Genomic DNA, 22,606 nt, shown 5'->3' on the forward strand with positions numbered 1-22,606 from the left:
TCCCCACCGTGACCTACTCACAGAGTCTGTATGGTTGAGTTAAGGCTCAATGAGGACAATTAGGAAAGAATATTTTACAAACAGTGGTGGACAGTGATTGTTTCAGTAACCTGTTATGGTAAAAGGAAAACTAAAGTCATTTTTAAAAAATATTTGATAGCTGTGTTAGTCCATGTGCATTGCTATAAAGAAATACCTGAAACTGAGTAATTTATAAAAAAAAGAGGCTTATTTTGGCTCATAATTCTGCAGGCTGTATAAGCATGGCACCAACATTTGCTTGGCTTCTGGTGAGACCTCAGGAGCCTTACAATCAGACAGAAGGCAGAGGAGCAGGTGTATCACATAGTGAGAAGGAACAACAGTGAGAGGGAAGAGGTGCCAGACTCTTTAAACAACGCTTTGCATGAGCTCTTAGAGCAAGAACTGCCTCATTACCATGAGAATGGCACAAAGCCATTCATGAGGGTTCCAACCCCATGACCCAAACACCCCCCACCAGGCCCCCGCCTACAACGTTGGGGACAAACATCCAAACCATATCAACTAACCAACTGATGCCTTTCATGCAATTGAATCTGTACTCTTCATAAGTCATTGACACAAAGTCATACATAAGTATATACTCATATTCTTATGAGTCATTTGCAGATACCTTGAAATTTTAGCTATCCTATCTCAGTAAAATAACTAATAAGCAGAGTCAGCTCCAAAGAGAGGAAGTGGGATTCTGGGGATGCAGGGTTGGAAAAATACTATTGATTGATGTAATATTGGTCAGAGGACCCTACTGAGAAGTCATCAATGGTTAAATTTCTGCCTTGGGGGCATATTGAGTAGTGGTCCTCAAGGGGTCAGCCCTGCACCTGGTGCTGCTTAATGTTTTCATAAATGACTCAGATGATGGGCTTTCAACTGTTTCCTAAGCTGTCTCATATTCTGGTAAAAATAATCATTCGTAACCCACATGATATGGTGGAGAAATAGAGATGCTTAAACAGATTTCTACACAGAGGGAAAGTGTAAGACAACTTGTTTTAGGAAACAGATTCCCTGTACATACAATGCAGTGGTCCTGCCACAAAATCTCTACCCAGGCCTTGTCCTCATTTGTTTGGCTGAGTTGTTCCTAGGAGAGCCTGAGCAGGTTTTCTGTGCTCCTGAGTGGAATCATCTGAGACTTTCCTTGAGGGATTGTCCTTCTAGTGAAGAGCATGGAGTGGACTGGGCCAGGGAAAGATCCTCAAACAATCCTTACATGTAAATTAGCAAAATCTTCAGCCTCTACATTTGTTAGCTGTGAATAGCAGGGATGCAGTTACCTCAAGGAGACCAGCTGAGATAAGGAATGTTCATAATGCCCACAATTACTTTGATGACAAAAATAAAAACCTTATTTATTATGTTTGATTAGCCTATAAATATATACTTTTTGTGGTTTCAAATATTGTGTATAGTTTTGTTTTTTATTACTAACTGGATTACATAGTATAATATACATTACACTATACTATGTAGATTAATAAGTATCATAGGAATTTCGAAAATTCTAAAAATAATTATTATGAATTAAAATGGATAAAGAAGGCCCCACTGTACAATTGAGCTTTGGAAGAAAGGAAGTACTTGGATAAAACAGATAGGAAATTTTTCTTACAAAAGGGTAGCAAAAAATTATACTCTAAAATAGGGTTTCTCAAGCTGAACACTTTTAACAACTGAGGCCAGATAATCAGTTGTCATTAAAACTTGTGCTGTGCTTTGCAGGATGTGTAGTAACATCTCTGGCCTTTACCACTGCATGTATTAGTGTTCTCTTTGCTGTAACAACCTAAAATGTATCAGACAGCGCACATGTTCAGGGAAATGGGGGTGGAGGGAGAGAGAAGGTGAGGAGGGAGGAAACTGCCCCCTACTGAGAGCCAAAAGGAGGAATGGTAGACATCCCAAACCTCATTTCCTCAATGAGAAAGTTAAATTACAGTAAGATTAAGTAGTTTGGCCAAAGAAAAACAAGTAAGATTCAGATTCAAGACAAGAATCCAGGTCTTCTGGCTCCCAGTCCAAACTCTTTTATAACTTAATTCTGCTGCTTTGAGTTCTGGAGAACCAAAGTCAAGGAGAGCAGGTTTGGAATAGTCTGTTTCCAACAAGACCAGGCACATGGATTATCTTTGAATATACTGTGTATGATAAGAGCAGTCGTTATCAGTAGTGGGTAATTTCCTCTCTCTCTACTTTCTCTCCCCCTCCACCCCCACTTCCCTGAACATTTTCACTGTCTGATACATTTTAATTTGTTACAGCCAGAAGAATACTAATACATGTAGTAGCAGAGACCAGAGATGTTGCTAAACATCCTACAAAGCACAGCACAAGTTTTAACAACAGATGATTATCTGGCCTAGATCCCTCAGGAGCTGAGCAGATGATATGGTCTGAATCTCTCGGGACAGAAAGTGCTTACTACTTCAAGGTTAAAGGCAGAATAGCAAGAGGAAGAAGGAAAAGTTTGTGAAGGCAGTGAATCCCCAAAGCTAAAAGCAATTTCTAATTCACTGCTGTGATTTCAGGATATCCACAGTAGATCAACTGATGCTTCAGAGGACGCAGGCCCAACCACCTTGCAATTAAGGTCATAGAGACTTCCATTTGTTATATAATCATAACATTAGCAAACAATATGTCCACAAGTTAGTCTGACCCATGCGTCAGAAAAAGTGGGTGAACACTGAATGCACAGCAATAAAAGAAAAAAATGGACAGGTTAACTTTTGTCAAAAATTTCAAAAATTTGAATTTCAAAAGACATTATCAAGACAGTGAAAAGATAACACACAGAATGTGGGAAAATATTTTCACATCAGATATCTGTAAGGGATCCATATTTAGAACATATATAAAACTCTTACATCTCAATAACAAAAGGACACATAAGTCAATTAAGAATGATCAAAGCATCTGAATTAGCATTTATTCAGAGAATATACAAATGACCAAAAGCATATGAAAAATTTCTCAATATCATTAATCATTAGGAAAATGAAAAAATCACAATAAGATAGCATCACACTAAATAAAATGGCTATAATCAAAAGGACAGACAATAACAAGTATTTTCAATAACGCAGAGGAACCAGAATCCTCAAATACTTATCGCAGGAATATAAAATGGAGCAGCTACTTTGGAAAACATTTTGGCACTTTCTGAAAAGGTCAAACATACATTTATCATACCATCCAACAATTTCACTCTTAGGAGTCTACTCAGAATAAATAAAATATATCCACCCAAAAACTTGTACACAAATATTCATAGCAGTATTATTCACAAAGCCAAAAAGTGGAAATGACCCAAATGTTCATCAATTGACAAATAGATAAACAAAATATGCTATATCCATACAATGAAATTGTATCAGCAATAGAAAAGGAAAGCACTGATAGATATTACAACCTGGGTAACCCTCAAAAAACATTATACTCACTGAAACACACACATAGAAGAACACAAATTGTATAATTCCTTTTATATAGTGTCCAAAAAAGCAAACAATAAGAGAAACAAAGTGGATTAGTGTTGCCTAGAACTGAGAGTAAAAGTAGGAAATAACTGTAATTAGGTACATGGTGGCTTTTTTAAGAGTAAATATTCCAAAATTATATTGTGATAGTTATACAACCCGGTAAATATGCTGAAGTCTATTAAATCGGACAATTGAAATGAACGAACTTATGGCATATCAATCATATCTGAATAAAGCAGCTTAAAAAATACCTTTTTCCAGATAAGTGAAACAGCGACATATACCAGGAGGGAAGAGTTACGGTATACATGTCTGACAGGACTTGTACTGCATTCCCCAAAAAGCAAATGAAATCTAAATATTTGAATTTAAAAAGAGTAATATAAAAGAAGCAATATGACATTCCCAAGAGAACATTTCTTGGTGCGCATAATTCATATGGCACAGATATTAAATAGATTATAATATTTAAATTAAATGACATGTAGCGAGTTAAAAAGTTTTGATAAGAATCCTTTCTTACAGTGAATATACAGTGAGTATATTTGCAGAAGAATCTTTATTTCAAATCAGCTAGTTCCTAGTAACAGTGTCCCAAAAGCAACAACAACAAAGTGCAGCTGAAGTTTGAATAGCAAAACATCATGCTAAAAGATTGAGTAAGGAAAAAAAAATAGCATCATTTCAGTGTGGTCAGAGAAAGGTCTTTAAACAGAGTGATAGCCTGGCGATTCCTTTGCAAATGCAGAGCATATAAGATAAGAGGAACATGATATGCTGCTGTAGGTAGATAACAGCAGAAGGAAAGAAGGTTCACTGCCCTGTTCAAAAGCCCCCAGTGGGCCTCAGGTGATGATGAGGCATTCAAAGCCTTTCTTAATATGGCCATCATTCCAGTTTTCTGCATTCTGTAGAACTGTCATCCCACCCTCTGGGAGCCCTGGGTGCTCCGTACTCCTGTTCTCCATACCTTATATATTTTCTCCACCTCAACCAACCACCCATATTTTCCAGGGCACAATGTCCTCCCCCAGTAATCACGTGTTGAAATCTTAGTCTATTGTCAAAGCCCAGTTTGAAAGCTTCCTTCTTCCATGAAGCTTTCCTTTATTTCCTTACCGGAAATAAGTCTGTTCTCTCCTCCCACAGCACTTTGTCTTTTTCTCCTAACATTTATTACATCTCTGGGTTACAGCTCTCTGTGTAACTGTCTTCTCTTCCTTCAATATTACAAACTCCTTCAGGTGAGCAGTTCTGCTTACTCATCTCATACTCCTGCCTACTAAGAGCCCAGAAAACCTTCAGCTCTCAGTACATTCTGAAAAAAATTTCCAATGTAAGGAGTAAAGAAGATTCCCTCTTGAAGTAAGCAATCAAATCTACCAAATCTCATATCAGTTTCTAACGACAGTGCTCAAAGGAACCAAGTGACATTACCAAATTAGAAGTGAGAAGAGGGCGACTCTCTCCACAAATGTATTGTAATTAGCAAGAGGTAGTGCTGTCTAAATAAGTTGAAAGAAGATGTTTTAAAGATGATAATAACAACTGTAAGTATTTCTTTAAAAGATATTATATAGAAATTGATTTATAGATTTAAATTCTAATGTTTTTGACGTGTTATCTATGCAACAAATTGAAGTAAATAAATCTGGGGTAGGGGTGGTGATTAGAAAGAATAAGAACCTAAAACAAGAATTATTCCATATAAACTGTTAGTTTCATATCAGCATCTAGCAGTAAAGACATAGGAAAGACATAATAATGAAAAAGAAACAAAATGTAATAACCTACTTATGATAAGAAAAAATTATTTGGGTGTACACATTTATTTATTCAATCTGTCAATCAAGAAAACAACCAAAATATTTTTAGTATACTCTATGCCAGAAACTGGTACTGGGTGTAAACGAAACAAAACACTGTTCACAAATAGGTATAGATATATTAAAATGTGAGCAAAATAAAAGTTACATATGTTTTGGCTTCTATTGAATAGAGTAGAGCAAATGTTCAATTCTACCCATAAATGACCAAATTTCAAGGTAGAAATTACTAGAGTGGTTCAGAAAAGGCTTTACAGAGAGGGGACCCCTTGAGCTGAGTCTAGAAAGTCTTGAAGGATAAGTAGGCTATCATTGGTAGGGGTATGAAGGAGAAAAGCTAAAGGCTTCATTTTAGAAGAAAGATTAAAAGCAAAAGCACAAAACTGAGGAATCATCTTTGTGTGTTGGTAGCTACAAACAGATTAATAGGTCTGAAATCCAGGGTGCAAGGAAAGATACAGGAAGAAGCCCTTAGGTTTGCTAAGTTGAAAATTTTGGGCTTTGTTAATATAGACTCTTTGAAGAGTTTTAAGCTGGCCATATACAGGCAGATATGCATTTTAGAGTAGCCGCTTTGGTGGGAAGGAGGAAGACGAAGTGGAGGGAAGCAAGACTAGAGAAGATGTCGTTAGAAAACTCGAACAGTGCTCTAGTCTAGCGATCACGGAGGCCTGGTATGTGGTAGTGAGGATAAGAGAGGTGACAGGTTGGAGATATATTTAGAAAGCTGATTCAACAGGATATGGTGATTAATGGCAAATGGAGAAGAGAGAATGAGGAGTCCAGGTTTTTGGCTTAGGCAATTGGGGCATGTCATCTTGTACGGTAGGAAAAATGGAAGAAGGAGTGGTTAATGGGAAGATGATAAATTCTATTTCAGACATCCTAGGTTTGAGGAAACTGTGAAGACATCTAAGTGGCAATTTCCAAAAGGCAGCTGAATTAATGTGTCTGGAGATAAGAAAAAGGTACGACTGGAATTAGACATTTAAGATTGGTCTCCATATATTGGTTAATTCAGTCCATTAGAGTGAGTGGGATTTCCAAGGTTAATGTATAGAGTCTAAAGAGAACTAAAACTTCTCTTGAGAGGAAAGGAGACAGGGAGGAAAGGAAAGAGGGAGGGAGGGAGGGAGGGAGGGAGGGAGGGAGGGAGGGAGGGAGGGAGGAAGGAAGGAAGGAAGGAAGGAAGGAAGGAAGGAAGGAAGGAAGGAAGGAAGGAAGGAAGGAAGCAAGCATTAAGTTTCAGGCAGCAACCAACACAACACTGCTTGAAGAAGAGACAGCTACTTCAAAGGAAATGCTTTTGCAAGTTCATGCCTGCTGTATAACTTTACACATGTTATTTCCCATCAGTATTTTATCCCTCCTAAATCTAAGTCTAGTAAAACCCTTTCCAACCCTTCTTTATCAACATTATAACAAATGCAGCAATTAAAAAATCCTCTTTTTGGGAGTCTTACTCTATAGGAAGAGGTTATGAACAACTTTATCTTTCCCTAAGATGAGAAAAATTCTTTAGAAAATCCCCTGGTGCAAAAAAGAAAAAGTGCAAACCCTTTTATCCTCACTACAAAAATTAGGAGCATGCCTATGTCTTTTTTTTTTTCCATGTCACAAATTTTTAAGTACTTCACCCTGTTTCATTTAATTAATTCATTAAAAAGCATTCATTAAGCATCTGCCTTTTGCAATTAACATGCTGATCTGTCTGTATGTTGCACTACAGATTTAAGCAGATGGGAAACCCTAGAATCATATGACTGATAATTTCGAGCTTAGGGTAAAGCATCATAGAAAAACCCTTAGATCAGTCCTTCTGAACCACTCTGGGTGTTGGAGTACAGTAAAAATATCGAGAATGCCACATTCAAATAATCCAATAAGTACGGAGATAGAAATTTAGGGTGTATCCGTAAGATGAAATATGAGTGGTCAGGTGAAAGTAAAGAAAATTTAAGGTCGATGCATATACAGGGTTTGTTATACCATTCTTTTACTTTTGTTTGCTTGGAATTTTCCGAAGAAAAAGCCAAAAGATAGAAAGAATCCCAGATTGAGAACACAAAAGATAAAAATTAATTTGCCAATTAAATCTGGCTAAAGAAAGAGGCAGGATGGTTAAAAAAGACAAAATATAGAGTTGAGAATAACAGCTCTGGAGAAAAACACATGAATTGTTAACTCCACAATTTTTCTGCTGTTACATGCTCTTAGAGGATTTGCTTAACCTCTCTGAGCCTCGGTTTTCTCATCTGCAAAACGGTGATAATAGCCATCTCTGAGGTGAGAATTAAATAAGATGAATTTAGCACAGTAGCTTGCACATAATAAACCACCATTAAATATTAGCTATTTATTATTCCCAACAGACTGGTATAAGGTGAAACCAGGAAGAAAGATTAATAATCAGAGAAGAGAGTGATCAAGAATCCAAAAATGTATGTTTCATATTCCACTTGCCATTCAGTCCATCCGCTAACTTATTTCATCTTTATTATTTACTGTTTGAACCTTAGTTTTGACATGTTCTTCCCCTATTTGATGTTAGATCTCACATTAACCCCATTGGACCTGATACAGCTATCAATACTTGCTCAGAGGACCTAGACACAATGTATGTAATTTATTTAAACCTAGCAGGCGTCCTAATCTAACCCTAATTAAACTTAGCAAGAATCCCTGGGTGACTTTAGTATGCTGCAGCCCTCTGCAAAGGCAGCTGGGAGCATACTGATCAGTAGGGAAGGGCCCCAAAAACAATTGTGTACGGATGCTTGCAGGGTTAGGTGAGACTACCTATAATAACTGTATCTTTCAGAAGACAGGGAACATTTTTCTGTAGTTGACTGTTTCATTCCCAGAATCTATCACAGTGTCTGTCGCTCAGTTGACACCCAATAATAGTTGAATGAATAAATAAATGAATGAATAAACAAACTTGAGATCCTATGATAAGGAAGTAGGGAATCTGTTTCCCAACATTTTCATTCTGAATAAACTTGAAATTTTAGCTAAAATGAATCTTCTGCAGATCAGTTCAGCTAAAGTCTATAAACTCAAAGTAAGCTGAACCCCTGACTTGCTTGGTTGGATCTAAACTCAAAAAATAGAGCTTTTCAAGAACCAGCCAGGATGACTGACAGGTGCCAAGAATCTGTGAAGGAGATGTAGGTTCTCCCACAAGGCACTGCGAGAGCCACACTAGTGGAAGTGCAGCCCGCTGTCTTCAGTGTGACCAGAACTGTTCAACCTTTTAGCTTCTGATTACCACAATTCTCATGCTTCAGACTTCTTCATCCCTGAATCAGGAGGGCAATCTCTCTATTTTGTTTCAAACATCTGTTCTCCATAATGAGCTACATATATTTATTCATTTAAAGACAGGGTGTCTCACTCTGTCACTCAGGCTGGAATGCAGTAGCACAATCATAGCTCACAGCAGCCTCAAATTCCTAGGCTCAAGTGATGTTCTGGCCTCAGCCTCCTGAGTAGCTGGGACAACAGGTGCATGCACCACCATGCCTAGCTAAATTTTTTTTTTACTTTCTTATTTTTCTGTAGAGACAGGGGTCTCCCTATGTTGCCCAGGTTGCTTTCAAACTGCTGGCCTCAAGCAATCCTCTTGCCTTGGCCACTCAAAATGCTGGGATTACAGCTGTGAACCACTGCCTCTGGCCAGGAACTATTTTTAAAACACCAAATTTCATTCACTTTATCTAAACCTGCAATGGCATGACATGCCGTTTTAATTTTAGTCCCTGACTTTTTCTAATCTTAATTCCCATAATTTTATATTTTTGAGGTTCCCTTTCAGAATATTCTTCTTTATTTACCTGAACTTCATAATTTCTTTTTCCGTTTCTTTCCTATTGTCCTGCTTTCAAATTGTTCCTTAGCCAGCAATATTTTTGGTGTAACTATGTGTTAGGAAAGGTAAAAAACTGTGTTCAAATTACCTTTTAAAATTTATATTTCATCCCCTCATGGTCGATATGATTATTCCAATTTTGCAAATGAGAAAAAAGGACCTCTAAATTAAGTAATTTGTCCAAGGCTTTATAACTGGCAAAGTAGGGAACCAATCCACTGTCTTCTAAAAACAGAGACAGGTTCTGTTATACCTAGCATCACTGAAAATTAAAAATAGACTTGGATAAAATAAAATAACATCAATCTTCCATATGCAATAACTCACACAGATATTTAGAAAAAGAAACCCAAAGTATTCATTTTTGGTGTTCTGGTTTTTTCACAGCGGAAATAGAGGCCTTGTAGGAAACAAGTAGGTGTTGGAAAGCTCTTCTTTATTTCTCCCTTACTGAGCCAGGGCTGCTTAAAAAAGCTATCCTGTGCCAGAGTTGGAGCCTTCAGTTCACTCAGCAGTGACAGCTTTTATTTAAACTCTGTGGGCTCTATATTCCCCTTTTCCTAAGAGCTCTATGTCTCTCCTCATTTGTTATGGTCCATTTTTTTTCTCTCTCTCACTTATGGCAGAGACAGAACAGGCTCTTGGAGAAATGGGAGGACTGCAGCCCTGACTCTGCAGGTAGGAGGCAGGCGGGGGAGAAGCCCCAGCCACAGCTCAACATGCTGCAAATGGGAAGTGTGTCCAAGGTTTTCTGGAACTCGTAGGAGCCAGGGACTGACAGCCAGACATTTATCTGTATGTGTCTTAAATTACATCTTTGAAAAACTGTAGTCAGTTGTGTGACAATCTATAGGAAACCAAACATTTCCATGACTCTAATTTTTTCCAATTTTAAGTAATTTTTATTTAAAAAACTCATGTAATTAATAGTTTGTGAACCTGATCATTCACAGCCTAAATGGTCTAGATCGAGTGACCATATAGAGCCAAAACTATACTGAAAGTTTCTCAACTACAGCCATCGCTGACCCAAGTCTTGGTCAATTTTCCTAGCTGTTTGCTAAGACATTGTATTGCTGAGGCCATTTTCCACAAAGGACACAAATTTGGCCCTTGAAACATGCAGATAAAAAAACAGATGGATTTTTTATCTATTCATTCAAAGTGGTGGGGAGGGGCCAAGTGATTTGTGTGTTTTGTGTATCTCTATTGGAGGACAATAAACTGATTGAGAGGGTTTTTTTTTTTGGAGGAAAAGAAAAGCAGACAAACTAAATCAGCAACCATCCCTGTGGATGCCAGCTGACCTCGGATGGAGATTTAGTGCTAGATGTAAAAGGCTTTGTTTACAGACAATTAAAAACCACATAAATTTAAATTGTCAAAGAAGAAATGGTTTCCAAAGCTTCTAACAGCCTGATAGCCCCTCCTCAGCCCTGTGCAGGAAAGGCCCAGAGGCAAATACAAAGCCACCAACCCAAATGCCTGTGGAGTTTGCCAAAAAGCCAGATCCTGCTGCTTCTTCTGCTTGTTACTGCTATTGAAAAACAAAATCTTATACAGCTTCAAATGCAGGTTCTTTGAGTGCTAATCAAACAGCGAGAAGGCAACAGACTACCAGGGAGGAGGAGGCTGCTCAAAAGTACCCACAAAGTATGGAATTACTGCAATTAGGCCTTTCAGCAATCAATGTGTCTGAACCTTTTGTGTGCTATTTTTTTCCCACTGAAGGAACTAGATGCAAAGATTAAAAAGTGACACAAACACAAAGGATTGTCAGATTTAGAGCATAAAATATTCCAAATGTTCTTATCTGTGTATTTTACTTCTTGCCATCAGCCATCAGGCAAAAGGATTGCAGGTCCAGACAAGAGCAGCTCCATAGGAAAAAACGAAAACAAAAAAACACCCTTCCATGTTTGCATCAATATTTGGTGCTGATGTTGATGAATAAGTAATGATGTGTAGGTGTTGATAACATTTATACACAGCCCTGATTGGTTCTGACACAGGTGCTCCATGGAGGATGAGGTTTACAAGCTGAAAACGGTCAGGGGAAAGCCATGGTTTCGGGCTGTCCCTCCCAGATGCGGGATTTTGCACCTGTGTTTGAAGTTGCTCTTTCATTTAGTTTCTCTGCAGAAAAGCCAGGCACAATGTTCAAACTGGGAGCACCTGTGTTTGGGGCCAACTTGGACTCTTTTGTGGCCTGAATGCGGTCTCTTAGATTCACTACTTAAACTTAACAAGAAAACTTTTTTTTTGCTTGGAGTTTTAAAACTGGGGGTTAAAAAAATTGAGGTATGCATACGCATATTAATCTCATGACAGGACCAAGCATATGCAAAGTGTTGTACCGCTAGGTTACATTATTCAAGGACTTGAGTGATAAAACACAAATGCTATTAAAAATTGGATGAGTGCTGAAACCCTGCTCATCGATTGAAATCTTTGTTTAAATCACGAGGCAATTTTCCTGTTAGGGATGCCACATTTAGGCACCAGAGTCAACTCGAATTTAATGCAATCTTACTCTATTCTAACTTAAAGGCAGAAATTGAACATTGTCTACAGCTAAATTAAAATTTGGGTGATTTTTTCCTTTAATAAACTGACAACAATATTGATAGATTCTTCACTTTCTGCTTAATTGGGTTAAGAACAATTAAAAATTCTCCAGTTTAAAATAATAAGTCTTTTGCAACCGTAACTAATCTTTCATTCCCTAAGGTTTGGCCAGTGACAACTGGAGGCAAATCAAGAAGAATTTATCACTTGGAATCATGGCCACAAGTCTCATTAAAAAAATTGCAGGGAGAACAATTAAATGGCATGTTCAAATTCTTTGGACTTGGCATTTGTAAATCTAAAAGCTAAGCATATGCATTATGTAAATCTACTGGTTGCTTTTCTTTAAGTCAAATTTGTAGTGTGTGTTATATTTTAAAATAAACTATTTTAATTTGTATTAAATAACAAATGCAGGGGGAAAATGATATATTTATTTATCATCAATGTAAAATACAACCAACTGTCTGACCAAAATTCTGTTGATAAATTATGTCGGTAACAGCATTCTGAAGAAACAGATTTATTATTTAGATGTTATATCAAAGTGCAAGTGTTAAACAAGTAATTATGTATTAAAAAGATATTGTGTATTTGGTATCTTTAAAGAGATATGCATACATAAAATGTTATAGTAACAGTTTTCCAAAAATAATAACTGAGTACAAAAAAAATCATAAGATTAACACTTGTTTTATTTTTTATCAATTAGCTAAGCCTTTGATTTGAATTCTCCAGCCTCTGGCATCAAGGAAATGCCTTTTCTTTTTTTTCTTTAAACAAAGGATTATTCTTCCTCAAAAGGGGTTTGTCTAGTTCTTTTATTGTTTTATGTCACACAAGGGAAAAATGCTTTTGAGGCATCACTACTGAATTTAGCAGGGACGAGAGTTTACTGCTATATAATCATTAGTCAATGCAGTAGCTGAAACCTTAAACAAAAGAAAACAAACTACAAACAGGCAAGCATCCCCTAAAGGCACATCAGAACACCAGAGAGGGGCAGCATGGATTTCAAACAAGGTTGCCCAAGCATGTGCTAAATATTGCTGCTCTTGACTTTAAACTGCACACCAAGGAATACAGTTTCACCTTCTATTCTGAAACAATATTGAGAAGCAATGGGAAAAGAATGCAAAGGGTTTGAAGAATATACTCTGACTCTGTGGCAACTTTGTGAAAATTATATTTCAAACCTAATAAAATCTCTCAATATGAAGAGATTTTATTATAAAGCTATTAGAAACGGTTGCTTAAATTGCACATGTCTTTTTATCCTGAGCCATGCTTTGTTACTTCATACCAACTACCACCATATACAGTTACAGGTCTATAATGTAGCTGTACTCTTTTAGAAATTTTGGCAAAGCATTTCAGCAGGGCTTCTTGCCTTTAAATAGACTGATAATTTTCATATCAGGTGCTTAACGATGAGGTAAGTATAGAAACTTGTCTATTATAATTTCCTAAAGCAGGCTAATGAGGAAGCATTTTGTGAAAACACACACACCATAAAAAAAAGTATAGACAAGAAAAAGTACAAAGGAAGTAGTAATGCCAATTTTAAAAGCAAGGAAAATGCATGTGGAATACATGTCACAGAGAGAAATCCACCTGTTGGGGGAAAAATATTGCTACTACCATAGAAATACTTTTTATAATCAAATTTTTAAATCTAAAATATTTCTTTAAATTATTGATTCCAATTTCCAGATTTTTACGTGCGTGTGTTTTCTTCTGAATTCTACATTTTGGTACTGGTGGTGGTGTTATTTAAACTTGCTAACTAAAATAGAGGTAAAGTTAATCTCATAAAATGAAAACCAAGATACACTGGCTGCTAGTTAGCTTTTAACAAGCTATTTCAAGAAAGGGTATATTAATTAGTGGTAATACGTGTTCTTGCTTACATCCCCAAGTCTTGTACATACTTCCTCACTCTGCTCCTCCACTTAAAATACTTCATACTTTACAAAATTTATTTTTCAGATAACTACAGGGCAATCAGATATCATGTAGTGACTATAACAATAGATAACATTCTAAATTGCATTATTTTTCTTGTTTTTTGATGTTATGTGACAAGAGCTCAAGAAGACAGACGAGGACGAATTTAATACCATTATCTACACTCCCAAAACAAGCAATCTAATATTCCTGACAGGGCAAAATTATACCCCTTTTTATAATGTTGATCATTTTGAAAACTCATGGATTGGGGTTTCCACAGTAATATATCTTGTGTACTTGAGATTTTCTTCTTAATTTCATTTCTGTGAAAATATATGTATATCCTAGAACACCACGACAGACTATTCCTTTCCATTCATAACCTGTTTCTTACACTTGGTTGGGAAAATTGCATAAAGTTGTATGACTATGAACTGGATTAAACAAATTGAGATATCCTAAAATGGGTGTAAGTGGTTTAATTTATACTTTCCCCCTAAATTAGAATTCATAAGTTTATAAAAACACTGCCTACTTCAGGTTTTATCAAGACTATGTAGCTCCCATTAAAGTTCTTAGTGGGGGGACTCAGCTTCTCATCTCATTCCAAATCAAGCCCCTACTTTTCCCATCCCTGCCTGGCTCAATAAAATCTTATTCAGTGAATGAGTGAATAAATGTTTTGCCTAAGAAAAGATGGAAATCAAGAAACATAGATGAAATAATCAAAACTGGAAAAGACTCAGAAGATTTAGAGAAGGTTTAAGAAAACAGCCAATTAGCACATATTTTCCTAATATAATAAACAAATAAGTAGAGTTTTCACAGTTTTGATGTAAAATCCTCTGGTAAAATGTATTTTAAGTTTAATTCTATAGTATTTATCAAGTATAGATATTAATGGAAGATAGTAATTTGATTATAACAAACCAGAAAATGAAAATAATGTTCATAATTATTGTTTCCCAAATGTGTTTTGATTTCCTTGGAACTCTACATGTTGATGCTGTGTCTGGGCATGCACAAAAGAGTGAGAAATAATAAGATGTCAGCTACTCACCTGTTTCAGATAAATATTTAAATTACTCTTCAATCCCAAATCACCCTTTTGACCCCCAGAAGGAATTGACAAAACTGTTTTATCTGTAAACATAGTTATATCATGATGATTTTTAAGTTTCATGTTCAGTTAGAAGAGTTTAATCTTGGTAATTTGATTTTGTCTAAGAAAAGTTGTTCACCATCAAATTCAAATTAGAGTTTTTACAGATAAAATTAGAAATCAACATTTTGGTCAAAAGCATTTTTTTTGTATATGCCTAATGTCTTAGTTTTCAAAGTGTCCTTAAAATACCATAAAAGTACTATAACAATGCTTGCAGATCTGGCTCTTTTTTTTTAAATAAGTTAATGATGTGGGATGAGAGATATTTCATCTTTTATACAGTTATTTGACAGTGATGAATTTAATTCATTCTATCACATTGAATGATACATTTATATTCAGTATGTAGTTTAAAATTTCATAAATGATTAAAGTCCCTGTCGTTTTAATTATAATATGCAGAGAGCAGCCAGAACTTATTTGCAAAGAATAATGTACAAGTCAATAAATTTGGTGAGTACTCCTGACAACATATAAATAATGACTTTAGAAGTATAACTACCTGTAGTTGAAAACTAAATAACATGTGTTCGTGTTTGGGTTTTTATGAACTAGCTGATTTTGTTTTCTATAGGAGCTCTTAGTGGTTATAATTTGCTTTATTAAATTGAAAACACAATAATGCAATGAGATTATATGACTAGTGAATCCATTTTAACCTAAAGTCTGAATTGAAATAAACCAGTTCTGGTCATGTTCCTACCTCTAGACCTTGGTCACTGAAAAGGGCTTTGGATATCCTGAACTCCCCTGGGGTCATTTAAACCAGAAATTATCAACAAGAGAGTCAGATCTTCTCTCCTACATGGATGTCGTCCATCCCAACAACCCACTCCAGACTTCACACTTCCCTTTATAGCTGGAGTTATCGCCACTTAAAAAAAAATAGCCCACATCCATCCATTTATGTATTCAATCAGCAAATATTTACTGGGTATCAACTATATGCCAGGCTATTCTGAAATAACAGAAGTGAGAAATAACTGGCAAGGTTTGGCCAGAACCAGATTAGCCTGTATGGGGTAAAAGAAGAGATAAATCAGATGCCATTGAATTATAAAATATAACCAGTTCCTCTTGGAACTTACATTCCACTTATATTGTTGCACTTCCACCTCAGAATTCCATTTCAACTCAAGAAACTAAAGCTATACTGACAAAGCAGATAGCACTTTTTTGAATCCTTCTTTATGTTCAGGAATAATTAAGACAATCTAATTACTTTGTACCACTTGGTGATTGAAATGAGGCAGAACACCATGTCTCTTCTCAGGGGTATCTTAAACTATTCCCCACAGAAGATCTGGTGGAGAAGCAGCCATTTATGTTGTTCCCATAAATCTTAGCATATAATCTCAGTACAGGGAAGGTTGATCTTGGCCGAAAGATCTAGTTACTCCACCTTGTTGTTAAGATTACAAGCCCAGTATCATCTTATAACTGACCAGAAGTAAGGTTTAAACTAGTGCCAGACATAAATTATGTCAGGAAAAACACAGTCATTATTCAAGGTCTCTGCTAAGTTCCATGAGAACAGAGGACAGAAAGAAGCTAAAGTGATGATATCCTATCACCTTCATTTAGTTTCAAACATCTATGGCTCAATTCTATGATTCCATACCAGCAACATCTTTCAAGATTGTTGCTACTCAATTTATGGGAAGCTCTGTCTGTACTAAAATTGCAGGATTGCATCTATAGTTTTATTGCAGCTGGTCCTTTGTATTTCTCAGAAGAGAAAAATAAGGGAGAAAGAAAAGTGGAAAAAATAGAGAAAGGAAAGAATAAAGAAGAAGGGAAGGGAAGCTGGGAGGAAAAGAGGGAGGATGGAAGGAAAAAAGGAGATTATGAATATGGACTTCAAGCCTCCAGCAAGTGAATTTTGTACACAGAGAGGCATTATTAACATCTCAAGGTCACAGGGGCATTTTTAAAAAAGTTTTATCTGTGATACTCTAAATAAGAACAGCAAGACACATTTTGATCCAGCTCACTTTTTTCCCCCTTCTCCTCTCTTACAATTTCTAACTCCAACTTTTCCATTCTCAACACTACCACTGAAATACAGAAGTCCTGGTACCTGCTTTAGAACTAAAATGCCAAAATTACTCTTAGCCTGTGACCAAAATAGATGCATTACCACCATCCCTAGGCTGGATGTCTGGTAGAAACAAGAGCAGACCTTTGACTAGATTGCTGCTGTGGGGTGATAGCCTAACAAACTGCCAACTAGAATCTCTTAGGGTTAATAAGCCACCTGTCTTGAAAGTAGCAGTCATATTGGTCTTTGAAGCCTATCCCAATACTTAAACTCTTGATGAAGTTCTTACTATGCCAAAGGAACTTACTAACAAAGCCACTGAGTCAATTTAACCTAGGGAAACTGGACCCAGTAGACTAGGCTATCAGAGTTTTGTGTTGAGATAATTACTGCACTAAAGAGAGCATATGGGCTGTCAGAGCTGGCACATGGCCTGCACCAGCTGTTACCTGGGTGCTTTGGAAAACCTACTGAACAGCATTTTGGACACAGCACAGCTCCGTGTAAGTTTTCCAAGGCTTCTACTGGGAGTTCTTCATAATAAATTTATTTCCTGTATAAAGGAGGATTGCACCCAGTAACGTAACTGGAACAAGAATGTTACATTTTTCTGGCAGTTAGAGTATAACTGGCCAAAAAAGAAAAACAATGTAGGGCATAGACAGTCACAAAACCTAAGAAGCCAGGAATAATTGAAACAGTAACCAAAATAGTTCCCTGTGTCTTAAAAAAATTAAAAAGGTAAATTTGACACGTTGAAAATTTCTTTGAAAATGATCAATATATAAAATCAGGCATTTAAAACATCTATCTAGCACAGCATCTAGCAAACAAGAAATGACCGATGCTATTATTATTGTAACTACATGATGAATCCTACCTACTAAGTATACTCAGGATTCCTGAACTGCCACAAAGTAGACCATTCTTCTGTCACTAATGCTAGAACTGTTTTTAACTTTAGTAAAACAGTTTTCCAAGAATGGATATCAAAGTGTCAGCCAATGAATATCTTATAATGACAGCAAATTTTATTTGTGTGTAGCACATGTTCTTTTAAATGACCTGATCCCCAAACTTGACAACTACAGTATCCATGACTTACATTATTGAACTTCAGCCACCTCTAAAATACCATACAGCCACATGCTACACGTCATGACAGACTTTTAGACAAACTCAAGAAAACAAGGGGAATGGAAATAAAGGTTTTCATGATAGAGTCTATACTAAAAGAAGAATTTCAATGAACATGACCAAAAACTATGTCATTAATCATTGAGCTTTAATTCCAGTAATAATGTTATCACATTGCAACTTAAACTTTTGTGTGCATAAATGAATTTTCGCCCTTCAACAACATTAGAAAGAGAAACTTGGGGTAACAGCAGACTCCCATTACTGGAAAGTCATTAAAGCATCGATTCAATGTTGGTATCCAAGCTGACAGGAGCCTGGATTTTAACTTGTAAACTCAAGCTTTGTAACCTCTGAAACAGAAATAAAATGAACATGACAGTCACAGCTTTTCTCCACCTAGCTGGGAAAGGAAAGTCAGTTTCACTTCAAGGAAATAATTTAAAGCCCAATTTACTTACAAAATAGGTCTTGTTCAAGGTTTTCTTTTGAATCAGACCCTACTTAGTCTCAATTAAGTGAGTTTACTTTGAGAAAATACACAGCAGTAAAGACAAGCTTTGGAAGCATCAAGTTCAGCTTCGTTGGTACTCTTTGCAGAGGGAGAGCTAATTTGGGTTCCCAGACAAAGAAAGTCATGTTTCTGTGAAATGACTGCATGTCCAACTCAGAAAAATTCCATCATTAGATTTAAATTTTTAAAACGTATGCCTTGAAAACATTCAGAACATTTAGAAAATCTACCGCATTACATCACAGTAAGTGCATCACCGCATTATATTTTGCAAGCTTTAGCAAATAAAAAAATCCCCCAGAAGAATCTTAATTCTTATCTATGGAAAACATTAAACTGCTAAGCGCTAACAACTGGAATTAGTCCTTAAATCTCTAATGAGAATAATAAAACATGAGTGCAGTTTGTGCTGTAACTTGATAAGGCCTGAATTTACTTGCTGTTAGGAAAAGTCACTGATCCAGCAGTATGGCTTTTTACTCCCTGAGGTACAGGAAACAATATCTGTCCTCTAGGAACCTTCTCTGCGGTAAGCACTTCTTATCTGTGCTATCAGAGGACAGAGATAGCGGGCTAATATCTAGTAACAGCAGCTTTATGAGATGATCCATTACTGATTTAAATCAATCTCAAGCAGGTAGTTCTTAACCCATTCAGAGTAGATCTAAGCTGCACCACACAGCATCCTCAAACTCTCTCTGTAAACTGCCAGTCCCGAAATTTGAGTGCAAGAAACTGTAAAACACTGCTTCTCATCTTCTATACTAAGCATTTTTTCAAAATCTTGCTGCTCTGAAAGACTGTAGAATTGAGACTACTGACCAACAACTGAAATCCAGTTTTAGTAACAATTATCAATTCCATGTTCACTCAGTAGATGTACATAGCAGGGGCTTAATGAGCCTATTAGCAATTTGCAAAGACCCAACAACTTGCTGTGAGGAATGTGAAGATGAAACTACTCGCTCTTTCTACACTAGGGGAATTCCGTTAAAGACATATTTGCTGGGAAGCGAGTCCCACTGTTTAGAGGCACAGGTCAGCATAAATGCGAATGGAGGAATGTTTAAGAGCAAATTAAGCCCTGCATTTCAGGAATTAAGTGAGCAGAGACTTCAGATGTTAAAGTCCCATCGATATACAGCCATACACCATACAATATTAGAGTTTCATGTCCTAAAAGAAAAATGTTCTCTAATATCTTAACCCCTGGATAAGTAAATGCTAAAGACAGATTTCAGGCTTATTTATACAGTCAAATGAATATATATATATACACATACAAATATAGATGTAAAATAATAGATTTTAGTGTGTAAAGGGGTCTTAAATATTATCAATTTGCTCACTAGATTTACTGAGAGAAAACAGAGGCTTTGAAAGGTTCAATAACTTGTTCAAGGTCACAAGGAGAAATTGACAGAAATGAAATCTCCTAACATCTGCTAATGCTTTTTCTAGCGTAGCTTGCTTCTTTAAAATAGAAGTCTTTGTGAATGTGTATAACTCCACGTGCATACAAAATTTTAGCACTTTGTGAATTTCAGAACTCATTCAAACAATGAACAAAACAGTATTCATATATTAAATATTTAAGATTGCTTATATTGACTTTTGGTTGAAGTTTTATTTCCATATCAATTAGATTTGAATACATTCACCTTCTCACTCAGTATCAGAAGTGTAAAGTGTCAAAGATAAACTCAAAAAGAAAAAAAATCTGGTACCAGCTGTGCATGATTTCAAATACTATCTCTACTTTCTTCCACATGTTACCTTCAAAAATGAAATAAATATTCGAACTTCTTCACTGCTATACAATTATTAGTTTTCAAATTCTGTGAACTCAGTAAAGTTAGTGATGACACACAGAATTATCATTACATTTTATTAGAATAGAAATTAACGACAACATGTGTAAACCACAATGCTTCTGATGGTTACTTAGTAAAACGGGAGTATGCTTTTTGATTTTCTAAGATCAGTATTTAAATACTTTTCACTTATGCTACTTTTTAAAAGTTTATTAACAGCTTATTAATTAGTCACATTTAGCCCACTATGACACTCATAATTGAGTGTGTGTGTGTGTGTGTGTGTGTTGTTTGGAAATGTATCACTACTTACAACCGAAGAAACTGATAGGAAAAGTACTCTTTATCAACTTTTCTGCTAGTGCTGCACTTCCTTCTCCTTCACCTCAGCCTCTGCTATCTGTGTCTCTTTCAGCTTCCAAACTGTTTCGCCTGATCATATCCAATCGCTGAAGTGCCGGCGACCACCTAGAGAACCACAATAATGGGCTTCCCCTTGAGACAGCCGCATGGGACTTCTGTTCATTCCTTTCATGTAGAAATGGCATGCAGGATATTTTATGATTCATTTTTCCCTTTTTGATAAGTATGAAAGAAATATCAAAAGAAATTCAGAGGTATTTCCATTTTCTCAGAAAGAGATGAAGTACAGGGAGCCTCTACTTATGAAACATGTTTTTTTCTCCCTGACATTCTCGGTTCATAAAGTGAGAAAATTATCTTTACTGCTTTTTTTCTTTGATGCCTGAAAATAAGATTCCGTGCCTCATTGCATTTTTAACACTTTCAAATTAAATTGCCTATCTCAATTAATTTAGTTAACATAAGAACTAAGAAGAACAATGCCTAGAAATTGTGATTTTTAAGTAAGCTCTAATAACCATTTGCTTATTAAGTTAATAGCATTTAAAAATGCAGAATATATACAAGGGCAAAAATCTCTGCTGTGTCCTCAAATTTTAAAATACTATGGTCATTAACCATAGCAGATTCTAGCAGTATATTTCACTGTCTTGGATATTTAGTAAATATAAAAAAAAACATTTTTATGTAAAATATATAGTTATCTAAACATTGTGTCTACAGGCTATAGGTTTGTGGACAAAGTCAAACAGCCTTCTCTCTTTGTTACTTAACCACATTTTCTAAAATATTATGAAATGTCAAGGTTGTTCCTAAGACTAGAGAGATGATCATTTTTATGTATTGTGTGCTATAATCAAATCACTTTGTCACTTATTGCTCCAACATGCTTTGGATTTTCAATGATTTTATGTATTCAGAATCCTGGATGTTTTAGCTATCTTATCAAATCACCACTTTAAAGAAAAGCAGGATCAATGGATTTAGTATAACATATACTGTATTTATTCAATGGCCTAAAGCTATAATTCTTTTATTTTTGCAATATTAAATTTGCCTGTGGAAGAATTTGTGCCCTATATTAATATGTTTAAACCAAAATAACATCCAACTGGGTGATTTTTTAAATCACTCTGTATGTGCCTGTTCAATGCATACTGACAGGATTTTACCTGCTTTGCCAATAACCTTATTTATAAATGACCTATTATCCAATACAGAGAAGTTTGCTGCCAAACTACCACTGGTTAATTTAACAAAAAGCATCATTTCATTCAGGTGCCATTAGGACAATTCCAAGACGTATTTTTAACAGACACTAATATTCCTCTGCATTGGACATTATAATACCAGAAATTCAGAATGCCTTTTAAAAAGAAATGTTTGGAAATTTTAGAAATAAACCCAAACATGGTATTACTCTGCGGTTGTCCTTCTCAATTTAGTTATACCATCAAGGATGAAAGGGTAAGCATTCTAGAATGATCAGAATAGCTGTACACCAAATATAAATTTAAAATAAATTTACTTTTTGCTTCTCATTTATACTACTTTTGGAAATCTGATTAGAATAAAAAATGTATTTCCCTCTTAGTTTTGAGTCATTTCCTTCACCCTAAACAAGTATTATTCGTACGCTCACACAGAAAGATAAGTAATAATACTGTGAAGGCTCCCAGCAAAATCTAGCCCAGTACAGACAGCGTAATAATGATGTCATTAGGACTCCTAGCTGAATGGGATTCAGACAGAACTGCTGTATAGCTGCAGACATAAATCTGAAAGAACTTTTTGGCTACATTCTCAGACTTACCTTGAGAGATATTTAGG

General features: G+C 35.9%; 1 long non-coding RNA gene across 2 annotated transcripts in view; it reads left to right on the forward strand.

Moving 5' to 3' along the window:
- Positions 1–22,132, forward strand: part of LOC144578985 (uncharacterized) — a 63,051-nt gene extending 40,919 nt beyond the window's left edge. The window contains exons 3-5 of one of the 2 annotated variants that reach the window (XR_013525690.1): positions 6,234–6,321; positions 7,726–7,794; positions 7,905–9,105. This is a non-coding gene — a long non-coding RNA (uncharacterized LOC144578985). Of the gene's footprint in view, positions 1–6,233; positions 6,322–7,725; positions 7,795–7,904; positions 9,106–20,828 lie in introns of those variants that run through there. The other variant, XR_013525689.1, reaches the window with a different exon arrangement.
- The last annotated feature ends 474 nt before the right edge of the window (positions 22,133–22,606 follow it).

The sequence above is a fragment of the Callithrix jacchus genome, chromosome 1 (assembly GCF_049354715.1).
Source record: "Callithrix jacchus isolate 240 chromosome 1, calJac240_pri, whole genome shotgun sequence".
Classification (NCBI taxonomy): domain Eukaryota; kingdom Metazoa; phylum Chordata; class Mammalia; order Primates; family Cebidae; genus Callithrix; species Callithrix jacchus.